Source organism: Eumetopias jubatus, unplaced genomic scaffold (assembly GCF_037043125.1).
Source record: "Eumetopias jubatus isolate StellerSeaLion01/CBP00866 unplaced genomic scaffold, mEumJub1_p1.0 scaffold_10, whole genome shotgun sequence".
Classification (NCBI taxonomy): Eukaryota; Metazoa; Chordata; class Mammalia; order Carnivora; family Otariidae; genus Eumetopias; species Eumetopias jubatus.
The window spans coordinates 70,745,051-70,756,848 of NW_028274816.1; the positions used below are offsets into that span (position 1 = coordinate 70,745,051).

The 11,798-nt window shown below is 43.7% G+C and overlaps 1 non-coding gene across 1 annotated transcript; it reads right to left on the reverse strand.

Annotated features, from left to right (window-relative positions):
• Positions 1-1,866: 1,866 nt before the first annotated feature.
• TRNAW-CCA (transfer RNA tryptophan (anticodon CCA)) lies at positions 1,867-1,938 on the reverse strand. The gene has a single exon. It is a non-coding gene; the product is annotated as a tRNA-Trp (tRNA).
• Positions 1,939-11,798: the final 9,860 nt, after the last annotated feature.

Genomic DNA, 11,798 nt, shown 5'->3' on the forward strand with positions numbered 1-11,798 from the left:
ATTCCCAAGTGTTTGTTTGACATCACATTAAAATGTTAATTAGAGGGCACCTGGGTGGCTCAGTTGGTTAAGCGACTGCCTTCGGCTCAGGTCATGATCCTGGAGTCCCGGGATCGAGTCCCGCATCGGGCTCCCTGCTCGGCGGGGAGTCTGCTTCTCCCTCTGACCCTCCCCCTGTCTCATGTGCTTTCTCTCTCTCTCATTCTCTCTCTCAAATAAATAAATAAATAAAATCTTTAAAAAAATAAATAAAATGTTAATTATAGGAGATTTAAGTGAATAGAAAGGTGTTTTCTGTCCTAGCCATTCAGGTAAGATCCATTTCAGACATTCAAGTTGAAACTCACACTGAAATGTGGGATCTCTAGTGTTTAGCACTTGGTTTCATGGTTGTTCACTGATTCAAAACAGCAAGGGAACAACACAGGAAAGGGAGAGAAAGATGTCACTGCTTCTAAACTCTGGAAATGGGGTTGAGAGCTATGCCCCCAACCTGTCCTCCAGGTAATCAATCTGAAAAAGGATTTGCCCACCAGTGACTCGTGAGAGCAGGATGAAGCTGACTCACTGAGTCTGATTTCAGAGGAGAAAGAGGTAAAAGCAAGTTTCCTTTGCTTTTGCTTTTGTTTTGTTTTAAATTCTGCAGAGCCAGGAAAAGAGAATCATTCCCGCAGAAGAAAAACATACCACTGAAAAGGATGAAAGGGTTCAGATTTTTTTTTTCAGAAAAATAATATGAGGCGTCCTTTAAGATCTCACCTCTTTGAAATGAGGCGTGAAAAGCTTTATGGAGCAAGCAGCTGACTTTAAAAGAGAGGAGAATACAGCAGGAACTCAAAATGACAAGTGGCAGGATCATGATGCCCTCTATTTAAAGAGTTTTATTTATTTATTTGAGAGAGAGAGCGTGAGCAAGAGAACACAAGCAGGGGGAGCAGCAGAGGGAAAGGAAGAAGCTGACTCCCTGCTCAGCAGGGAGCCTGATGAGGGGCTCCATCCCAGGACTCTGAGATCATGACTTGAGCCAAAGGCGGATGCTTAACTGAACCACCCAGGGGCCGTACAATGCCCTCTATTCAAGGAGCAGGACTGAAATTGTAGAAAATGGAATCCCAGATGATGGACAAAGATATCCCCAAATTCAGGGAAAATGGGAGAGCACAGGAAGCAATTTGAGAGATTATAGATGCAGAGTACAGAGAAGCCTAATTATCCGTCCATTTGGTGGTAATTATCCACCATATGGGAGGGTAAATGACATTCCTGGAAAAAGTCTAGAACAAAAAGAACAGAAGCAAGAGTTTTCTTGCTTTTCTAAAATGGCCGAGTGATAAATACTCTTTTAGAACTCTTTCAGTTTCCTCCATTCCTGGGCTTATGTCCTGTTCTTCATGGCTTTAAGGCTGTGAGCAATGCAATTTCCTATCAGATTTTGGATCATAGGCTAACCAATCTCATAGGTGAAAAACAGCTCATTGACGTTGTAATCTGCATTGTTTTAATTATGAGAGTTGTTTCTTTTCATATGTTTCAAAACAATGTACATTTGTTTTCTGTACCTGTTTTCTATTGTGTGGTTGGTCTTTAAAAAAAAAAAATTGCTCTTCTGGTGGCAAGTTTTGTGACTGGGATGGGGTGGGCGAGCGGTACCGGGAGATGGGCAGGGTCCCCTGTCGGGAGGGGAGTCCCCACCGAGGTGCCCAAGCTCCAGGAAGCGCCTTCTGGTGTTGCCCAAATCAGCGCCCCCGGCTAGGAAAACGACACCGCCAGTCCCCTGATGGGCTTTTTTTCTTTGGCTTCTCTGGGGCACGGGAGTCGGGAGCCCTTGGCGTCTTTGCAGGGACGAAATTGGAAAACGGGTAGCCGTGACCCCGACGTGACTTGAACACGCAACCTTCTGATCTGGAGTCAGACGCGCTACCATTGCGCCACGAGGTCACCGGACAAGAACGACTTTTGATCTTTTAAGGCTCTTCCATCCTACACCCCCCTCCCCCCCCCCCACCCCCGGCGCGTCCCTGCGTCACTCCTGCGCTTTCCGAGGGAGCCACAGGGCGGACGGCTGCCCCCCGCGAGGGCCGGGGCTCCTCGCCGCAGGGCCGGTGCCCAGGCGCCGCCGCCGCCACCACCTGCCGGACGCGGCGCTCGGCCTCCGCGGGGGACGGTTGGGCTCCAGGCCCGGCGCGGCGGCCCCGGGGGCCCTGGAGCCGCCCAGGCTGCTCTCTCCGGGGGCCGCCGGCGATGGGGACCCGGCAGGGACCCGGTCCCCGGGAGGCCGGCAGCTGGGAGGAAGCGGCCGCGAAACCCGCAAGCGGCTCAGCGCCAGGAAGTGAGGGTTGGGAGGAGGCTCGTCCCTACGGACAGGAGTAAAGGAAAAAAAAAACCCAAGTGACTTTGGAACTTAGTACAAAAATAGAATGATCGTGAGCCCCTCCCCCTCGACCCACCCCCAGTTATAAAACTAAAACTCATTTTTGAAAATTTGGATATTATAGAAGAGTGTAATAAAACTTGAAATCAGTGAGTTCTTTGATTGTATTTTGATGTATTTCCACATTTTCTTCTTCCCGGGTATTCACAAGTGTCCAACTAAAGCTTGGGGACTGTTAAGAACAACACGGTTTCAGAAAACTGCACAAAACACAGGTATTGCTTAATGAGCCAAGGGAACACCCTGGCCACCGCCAGCCAGGTCAAGAAACAGAACCTGCCCACCACTCGCCCCCAAAGCCTCCGCGGGTCCACAGTCGCCCCCCTCCCCGCAGCAGCAACCACTCTCCACCTTTATGGTAATCACTTCCCTGCTTTTCTTTTCCTCCTTTTTTTTTTTTTAAGTAGGCTCCGCCCAGCGTGTAGCCCAATGCGGGGCTTGAACTCGCGGCTCTGAAATCAACACCTGAGCTGAGATCAAGAGAGAGGATCGCTCAACAGACTGAGCCCCCCAGGCGCCCCCCACTGCTTTTCTTTATAGTTTTATCACTCAAACGTGCATCCGTGAACACTATAGTTTGCTTTTGTAAAAGTCACTTTTCATGTGCGGGTGGTTCCTTATCCCTCCCTTTTTCCTTCACAGCGTGGCCCCAACCCCAAAGAAATGATGTTGTGACCTTCCCAGTACGTCACGCTTGGAGGTTCGTGTTGTCAGCGTGTCTTATGTTAACTGAGATCATTTAGTTAACATGGTTTCTGCTGTTTCTCCGATATAATGCTGTTTCCTGCTTTGTAGTTAATAAATATTTGGGGGTAAATGCTTTGAAACCATGCAAATATCCTATTTCTCCTCAAACTTGCACCTACTAATTTTGGCATCCACCTTACCTGCAACAACTATTACTGTGGTGTTTGCCTCATGGTGATTTCCTTTTTCCTTCTACGTTTATCATCATAATCCTATAACAAAGAGCTGTCTCTTCCTTTCCATTTATTTATATATTACATATTCAGTTACTCATTTGCATCCATACAGACTCGGGTATTTTTAAATTTTGTGGATTTAATCCATAGAATATCGTTTCTTTTTCTTTTCTTTTTTTTTTTTAAGATTATTTTAGAGAGAGAGAGCACGAGCGTGGGGAAGGTAGAGAGAGGGGGAGAGAGAGTATCTCTAGCAGACACCGCGCTGAGCTTGGAGCCTGTGTCACGGGTCTGGAACCCAAGATCATGAACTGAGCCGAAATCAAGAGTCTGATGCTTAACCGACTGAGCAACCCAGGTGCCCCTCTCCTGAGTATTTTTTAATTCTATGCATTTAATCCATAGAATGTCATTTCTTATATTGTTTCCAGAATTGTTCCAGGTTTGGCTATCATGAGCTCCTTCAGGTTAGCGCATGAGTTTTTTCGACATGCTACCATCTTCTTTTGAGCACTTCCTTACTTTCTGGCCCAAGATGTGCCAGGTTCATCCTGTATTGTTCCTACGTGGGTCCTGGAATCGACCATTTCTCCAAGGAGTCCTGGTTCTTGTTAGTGGAGACTGGTGTTTGAAATCAAAATCCGGGTGTTAGGTGTGCTCATTGCAATGTGGTGTCATTTCCGTTTTCCTTATCTGTGACTTCTCTCTCCGACACTGAAAAACCCAGCTCTCAATAGGTATAATATATGTACTTGCTATAAATATATATGTATATGTATGCATGTGTATATACATGTGTGTTCCTATGTGTGTATGTATGTGTGTTTCAGAATTACTAACCTATACACCTGTAAGAAAAGATTCATCAAGAGGATGACAGTATATGTATACATTTCTTTTTGCTTTGGCTTTATAGTCAGAATATTGTTCTCCAAAAATATTTTAGTTTAGATGTCTTCTCTGAGCCTTCACTCTTGGTTATGTTATTTGTAATACAGTTAGGCTCTTTCTTTTTTTTTTTTTTAAAGATTTTATTTATTTATTAGAGAGAGAGAATGAGAGATAGAGAGCACAAGAGGGAAGAGGGTCAGAGGGAGAAACAGACTCCCCGCCGAGCAGGGAGCCCGATGTGGGACTCGATCCCGGGACTCCAGGATCATGACCTGAGCCGAAGGCAGTCGCTTAACCAACTGAGCCACCCAGGCGCCCTAGGCTGTTTCTTTTGTATTCCGTTTCTGGTTCACACATGCATACACACCCCGGTTGTTTTTCATTACTTAAACAATTTTTTTTTTTGCATATGTAAAATATTGTCGTAGTTTTAAAGTGTCAGAGCTATGTAAAAGGCTATATGAAGGGCACCTGGGTGGTTCAGTTGGTTAAGCATCTGCCTTCAGCTCAGGTCATGATCCCAGGGTTCCTGGATGGAGCCCCATGTCAGGCTCCCTGCTGACAGAGGGAGAGAGCATGAGCCAGAGGGAGCGGCAGAGGGGGAGGGAAAAGCAGACTCCCTACTGAGCAAGGAGCGGAATGCGGGACTCGATCCCGGGACTGCAGGATCATGACCTGAGCCGAAGGCAGTCGCTTAACCAACTGAGCCACCCAGGCGCCTGAGAGATGTCTATTTTCTTACATCTCCTTATGTAAAGGATGGCATACTAAAATTATTTTGCGCTCTGTGTTGCCTTTTTTTAAACTCACTAGCTTATCCTGGAAATCACTCCATATCAGTCTATTGAGATCTTCCTCAATTCTTTTTCCACGGCTACGTAGTACTTCATGCTGGGAATGTGAGCCTAGTTTATTCAACTACTTCCCTGCAGTTTTTACATAATATTTTCAAAGTTCATCCATGTCACAGCATGTATCAATACTTCATTCCTTTTTGTTGCCAAATAATATTTCACTGTATGGATAAACTGTGGTTTGTTTATCAATTTGGTAGAATTAACATCTAACAAAAAGCCAGGTAGAGATTTTTTCAAATCAAGTGGAAATAAGATTCTCCCCCTTCACAGGGTTTGCTGTTTTTTAATTGTTGAAGGTTTTAGTAGTTGGTTTGTTCAGTGACTTTTCCAAACTATTTTTGGCAAAGGCTGTGTTCCTTCTTGTGTGTAGTTACTGAAGTGTCTCTGCTCTTTAGCTTGTTTTTAGCTACTGTTTTGGCAGAGATTTCCTTGAATTCCAGGTGCTTTATTTTAAAACAACAATAAGAAGGGCACCTGGCTTGCTCCGTCGGTTGACTGTCTGCCTTTGGCTCAGGCCCTGATCCCATCTGGAATCAGGCCCCAAGTTGGGCTCCCTGCTCAGCGGGGAGTCTGCTTCTCCCTCTCCCTCTGCCTTCCGCTCTGCCTACGTGTGCTCTCCATCTCTCTGTCAGATAAATAAATTTCAAAAAATCTAAAAAAAAAAAGATATTTATTTCTCTTCTACCTTCCTTAGTTTCTAGTTGATAATATAAAGTGTCTTTCTACTTTTTATTTTCAGCAGACCATAATGGGCCAACTATATTGATCTTTATATTTAACCTCTTGGAGGAATGGCTGAACTTGTTGAATTTGTGGGTTATCTTTCAAAAAAACTTATTTTTTAGCTTTTTCCATTCTTATTTTTCTCTGTTATTCAGTTTGGACATTTTCTACTTACTTGTGTGTGTGTGTTTTTAAAGATTTATTTATTTTAGAGAGCACATGTGTATGTGAGCAGGGGGAGGGGCAGAGGGAGAGAGTCCTCAGACTCCCTGCTGAGCACAGAGCCCATCCCAGGACCCTGAGATCATGACCCGAGCCAAAATCAAGAGTCAGATGCTTAACTGACTGAGCTACTATGGCACCCCACCTACTTACCTGTTTTCAAGTTTAGTATATTCTGTTTTCTGCTATGCTAACTCTGGAGCTAACATTATCCAATAATTTCAAATATTGTACTTGATTCCACTTGATTTCTGTAGACTACGTTTTGAGATACTCTATCTCACATTTTAAATAAATTGTCACCTTTTTTCTTCTATTTTTTAAAAACATATGAATCATAACAATTTTGAAGCTCTTGACTGCCAACTCCACTATGTGGATCATTCCTGGATTTATTGCTATTCTCTTCCTTTATTATCACTCACCTATTTTTTCTCTTTTCTGCACTTTGATTAATTTTTTTTCCTAGGCAATGTGGGTGATAAAGATAAATTGTAGATGCTTTAAATGTTATCTTCCTCTAAAGACTTATTCTGGCAGGCAATTCAATTACCAGTGGATCCTCTAAATCTGGCCAGAGGTTGGTTTTAGTTTTTATTAAGCTATGTCTATTTTAGTTTTGTCTTTATCACTTGGGCATGGCCCTTATTCTAATAGCGTGGTCCTTACTCATTGAGTGTGGACTTTCTGGGGTCTCAATGCCCTGAGTGTTCACCAAAGTCTATTCATTTTGGTTGGGCCCAAATTGCATCATGTTTCCTCATGTGTGTCCACCCACTTCTCAGGCTCCCAACAACTACTCTCCACCAGGCCTCTTGGAGTCTAGTCTCTTACACATGCAGTGCAGGAGTTGCCATGGACCCAAGGGCAATTTTCCATGCATATTTCCAAAGTGGTCTCTCTCTAGTTCTCCCATCTCTGTCACTGTGCTTCTTAAATCCAAATCACAATTCCTAAACTTTGGTCTTTGCTGTCCCTCCCCAGTGAGATGCTGTTCCCTTTTGGGCTCCAACTTTCTCCACTGGTTCCAGAAATGTTACCAGTGTGAAAGCCAGGAAAGATGTGGGCTCAACTCCTATGCTTTCCTTTTACCAAGGATCACAGCCCAAAGTGGTTGTGGGGGTTGGATGGGTGGAGGAAATAGGAAGACGGTGGTAAGAGGATACAAACTTTCGGTTCTAAGACGAATAAGATTGAGGATCTCATGTATAACATGGTGACTATAGTTGAAATAACACTGTACTGTATAATTTGCTAAGAGGGTAGAACCTAAATGTTCTCACCAAAAAAAAAAAAAAGTTAAATATGTGAAGTGATGGATGTGTTCATTAACTCAAACAATCTTTTCATGATGTATACATTATACACTTTAAATATCTTACAATTTTAGGGACGCTTGGGTGGCTCAGTCAGTCAAGCCTTCAACTCTTGATTTCAGCTCGGGTCATGATTTTTGGGTCGTGAGACCAAGCCCTGAATTGGGCTCTGTGCTGAGCATGGAGTCTGTTTAAGATTCGTTCCCTCCCTCTCTCTCTGCCCCTTCCCCCACTCATGTCTGCTCTTTCTCTAAAATATAAATAAATAAATAAATAAATAAATAAATATCTTACAACGTTGTCAACTATACCTCAATAAAGCAAAAAAAAAAAGGGGGGGGGGAGAAATCACAGCCCTGAATTAATTGTTGTCTAGTGCCTTATTATATTTTGTATGGGTGTAGTTGATACCAGCTACTCCATGTTGCTAGCACCAAAAACCCATAGCTTTACTTCTTCCAATATCTTATTAGGAAAAATTTCTAACACACATCCAAGTTGAAATATTTGCATTAGACTCCTTTATACATGCCTAAATTCTACTATTAACATTTTGCTATACTCACTTTATCACATACTTACTCATTTATCCATCTGTCCATCTTAGTTTTTGATGGACTTCAAAGTAAATTGCAGACATCAGTACAATTGCTCCTAAGTATTTCAGTATATACACTGTGAAAATTAATAAAAGGAAACCTCATTTAGAATGAAATGGGAGGGGGGAGACCAGGAGGAAGGAAGATTTCTCCCTGCTCCACCTCTTGGCAATAACCCAGCCAATGAGATACAGTCACAGATCAGCCAATGAGAAGTCCCTATACTTTGGATTCCCAGTTTACTCCAGTGGACTTTTAATTTATAACAGCCCTTCCCAACTCCCCCACTTTCCTCTATAAAAGAGGGTCTTGGGTTGCAATTCTTAGCTCTTCCTGAATAAACCCATCTTTTGCTGGCAAAATAAGTTACCTAGAGCTTAACATTTTATTTTATTTTATTATTACTTTTAAAAGATTTTATTTATTTATTTGAGAGAGAGAGAGAGAATGAGAGATAGCACGAGAGAGAAGAGGGTCAGAGGGAGAAGCAGACTCCCTGCCGAGCAGGGAGCCCGATGTGGGACTCGATCCCGGGACTCCAGGATCATGACCTGAGCTGAAGGCAGTCGCTTAACCAACTGAGCCACCCAGGCGCCCTAGAGCTTAACATTTTAAACTTTTTTTCCCTTTTAGGTTAAATTTATAACATAAAATTCACAAATCTGAAGTGTATATTGGTTGAATTTTACCAAATGTATATCCTTGTGCAGCCCAAGCCCTATCAAGCTATAGAGCATTGCATTACTCTAGAACGTTCCCTCATGGTTCTTTCCAGTCAATTCCCAAACCCAATCCTAGGTAGAATGACTATTGTTATTTTTTTCCCACCATAGATTATTTTTTTTAAAGATTTATTTATTTTAGAGAGAAAGCATGTGCATGTATGCCAGCAGGGAAGGAGCAGAGGGAGAGGAAAAGAAGCAGACTCCCTGCTGAGTGGGGAGCCTGATGCAGGGCTTGATCTCAAGACCCCAAGATCATGACTTGAGTTGAAATCAAGAGTCGGATGCTTAAGCTTGAGCTACCCAGGTGCCCCCCACCAGAGATTATTTTTGCCTGTTCTAGAATTTCAAACAAATGAAATCATACAGTATGTGTCCTTTTTTTGGTAAAGTTTCTTTCACACAGTATGTTTTCATCCATGTTAGTAGTTTGTTCCTTTTTATTGCTGAGTAGTGTTTTATTGTATGAATATACTACAGGTTACCAATTCTCCTGTTGATGGAGAATTTGTAGAATCAAAACAATTAATACTGTCATAAGGATTGGCAAATAGATCAATGGAACAGAATACACCCATGGAACAGTAACACACCCCACTTATATGATCATTTGATTTTTTTTTAAAGATTTTATTGATTTATTTGACAGAGACACAGCGAGAGAGGGAACACAAGCAGGGCGAGTGGGAGAGGGAGAAGCAGGCTTCCCGCGGAGCAGGGAGCCCGATGCGGGGCTCGATCCCAGGACCCTGGGATCATGACCTGAGCCAAAGGCAGATGCTTAACGACAGAGCCATCCAGGTGCCCCTGATTATATATATATATATATATATATATATATTTTTTTTTAATTTATTTGAGAGAGAGAGAGCATGATCCAGGGGTGGAGCAGAGGGAGAGGGAAAAGAAGGCTCCATATCGAGTGCTGAGTCTGATGTGCGGCTTGATCCCATGACCCCGAGGCTTCTGTCTTGTCAGACATGAATGTGGTCTCACTTGCTCCCAGATTGTTTTCTTATTTGCCATCCCCTGTGTGTGGAGCTGTAGAGTGACCATTCTGTTGCCAAAAGAAAAAAAAGAATGGGTGGCTGGGATGGGGGGGGAAAGAAGAAGAAAAAAAGAGTCAGAAGATTGATTCTTGTCCTCAGAGAGAAAATCTAGCTGAGCACAGGGCCTGGTTAGAAATGCAGTTCTAGGGAGCAGGGCAGGTAGACCAGAGTCTCTTCTATTGAGCTCATTCTGAGGGTGTTAATGGAGAGCCTCAAATGATCATATATGTGCACAATGTGTGTGTGTGTGGGGGTCCCTTTGTGTCTTCTGTACCAGCTCAGGGAGTCCTAAAGCCTCTGTTAAATAAGCCTGCCTATCACCTTGGACTCAATACCACATTCCTGCTAATAAGGTTATACACAGATGGGAAAGGGAGAGAAGGAGCCATATTGTGTGAATGTGGTTTATTATGGCGCTGCTGATGGGGGAGTGTAATTGGTGAGAGGATATGGGAAGTTATATCTGGAGTCATAAAATCTTTGTAACTCCGAGTCAGTTGGATCTGGGACACTACCTAATTCCCATGATGTAGGAAAGATCATGTGGCCAGTTGCATCTTCTTTTTTTTTAAAGATTTTATTTATTTATTTGAGAGAGAGAGAATGAGAGACAGAGAGCGTGAGAGGGAAGAGGGTCAGAGGGAGAAGCAGACCCCCCGCCGAGCAGGGAGCCCGATGCGGGACTTGATCTCGGGACTCCAGGATCATGACCTGAGCCAAAGGCAGTCGCTTAACCAACTGAGCCACCCAGGCGCCCCACCAGTTGCATGTTCTGAGAGTCTGCCAGTCAATTGGTCTATGCCTCCTGTGTTCTTATTTATATCACCAAAGGCCCTTGTCATTTTGTCGTGCTGTAGTAATACAGAAAAGCTACTGGATTTCTCTTGGGACTGACCCAGCTCTTTCCAGTCTTGTGACTTCAGCAGGAAGAACATGCCATCCATGCTGACCTTATTGTACAAGTTGATCATGTCCAGGGGTGTGGTAGATGATGGCCCAAGAAGGAAATTTAAGAGGTTTAGAGGAAGAAACCTCTTCCCTCAAGTATTTCTTACATCAAAAACCCTTGTCTCTGAAATCCTGCCGTTAGATTAGAATCCTTTGATTCATGAAGGTGTCTTTCTTCTCCGAAGGGCTCCTGTGGATATGAAAGTGGTGATCTTACCGTCACCATCCACTTCAGAAACAGAGCTCCAGGGGCGCCTAGGTGGCTCAGTTGGTTAAGCGACTGCCTTCGGCTCAGGTCATGATCCTGGAGTCCCGGAATCAAGTCCCGCATCGGGCTCCCTGCTCAGCGGGGAGTCTGCTTCTCCCTTTGACCCTCTTCCCTCTCGTGCTCTCTATCTCTCATTCTCTCTCTCTCAAATAAATAAATTAAATCTTTAAAAAAAAAAAAAAGAAACAGAGCTCCAGTACAGTGGGAATTCCAGGAATGTTCTGGGGGGACCCTCCCAGGAGCAAGCTCCTATCAACTTGGACAGAGTGGTTAGAGACGTATCATTTTCTCATTGCTTTTGCTCTGTGCTGACCCTGGCTTTACTGGTCACTTATCCTCACTGGATAGAGAGCTCCCAGAGAATAAGAAAGGGATAAAGGACCACAAGTCTGTGGCCTGGATTCACCCTAACTTTCAACCTTGTAAAGCAATGGACATTGGCCTCGCAGAAAAGCCACGTTGGGGGAGGCAACTTTTCCCTCAGAAAACACAAGTCCAGAGTCCAGTTTCCCATCTGAGGAAAAGAAGAGTGATATTGTCACACCAATTCTATTCTCAAATTTCTAGATATGTATGGGTTTTTCCTGAGATACCTACTGCGTGGGGATATGGAACATGAAGATTTTCTCTGGCAATAATATCACCTAAAGTGACAGTGTGGAGTTCTGCTTATATGATCAGATTAGGAGAAACTCCTGGTGCAGATGGGATGACAGGAGTTGAGAGTTTCCTCAAGAATTTGAATCCTGCTTACCTCAGTTATTTTGATATTTCCCTATGGAAAGAATAAGGTTCCTTCCCAATTTCTACGGGATACAAAATCCCCAAACTTAGAGAAGGTAATGTTGA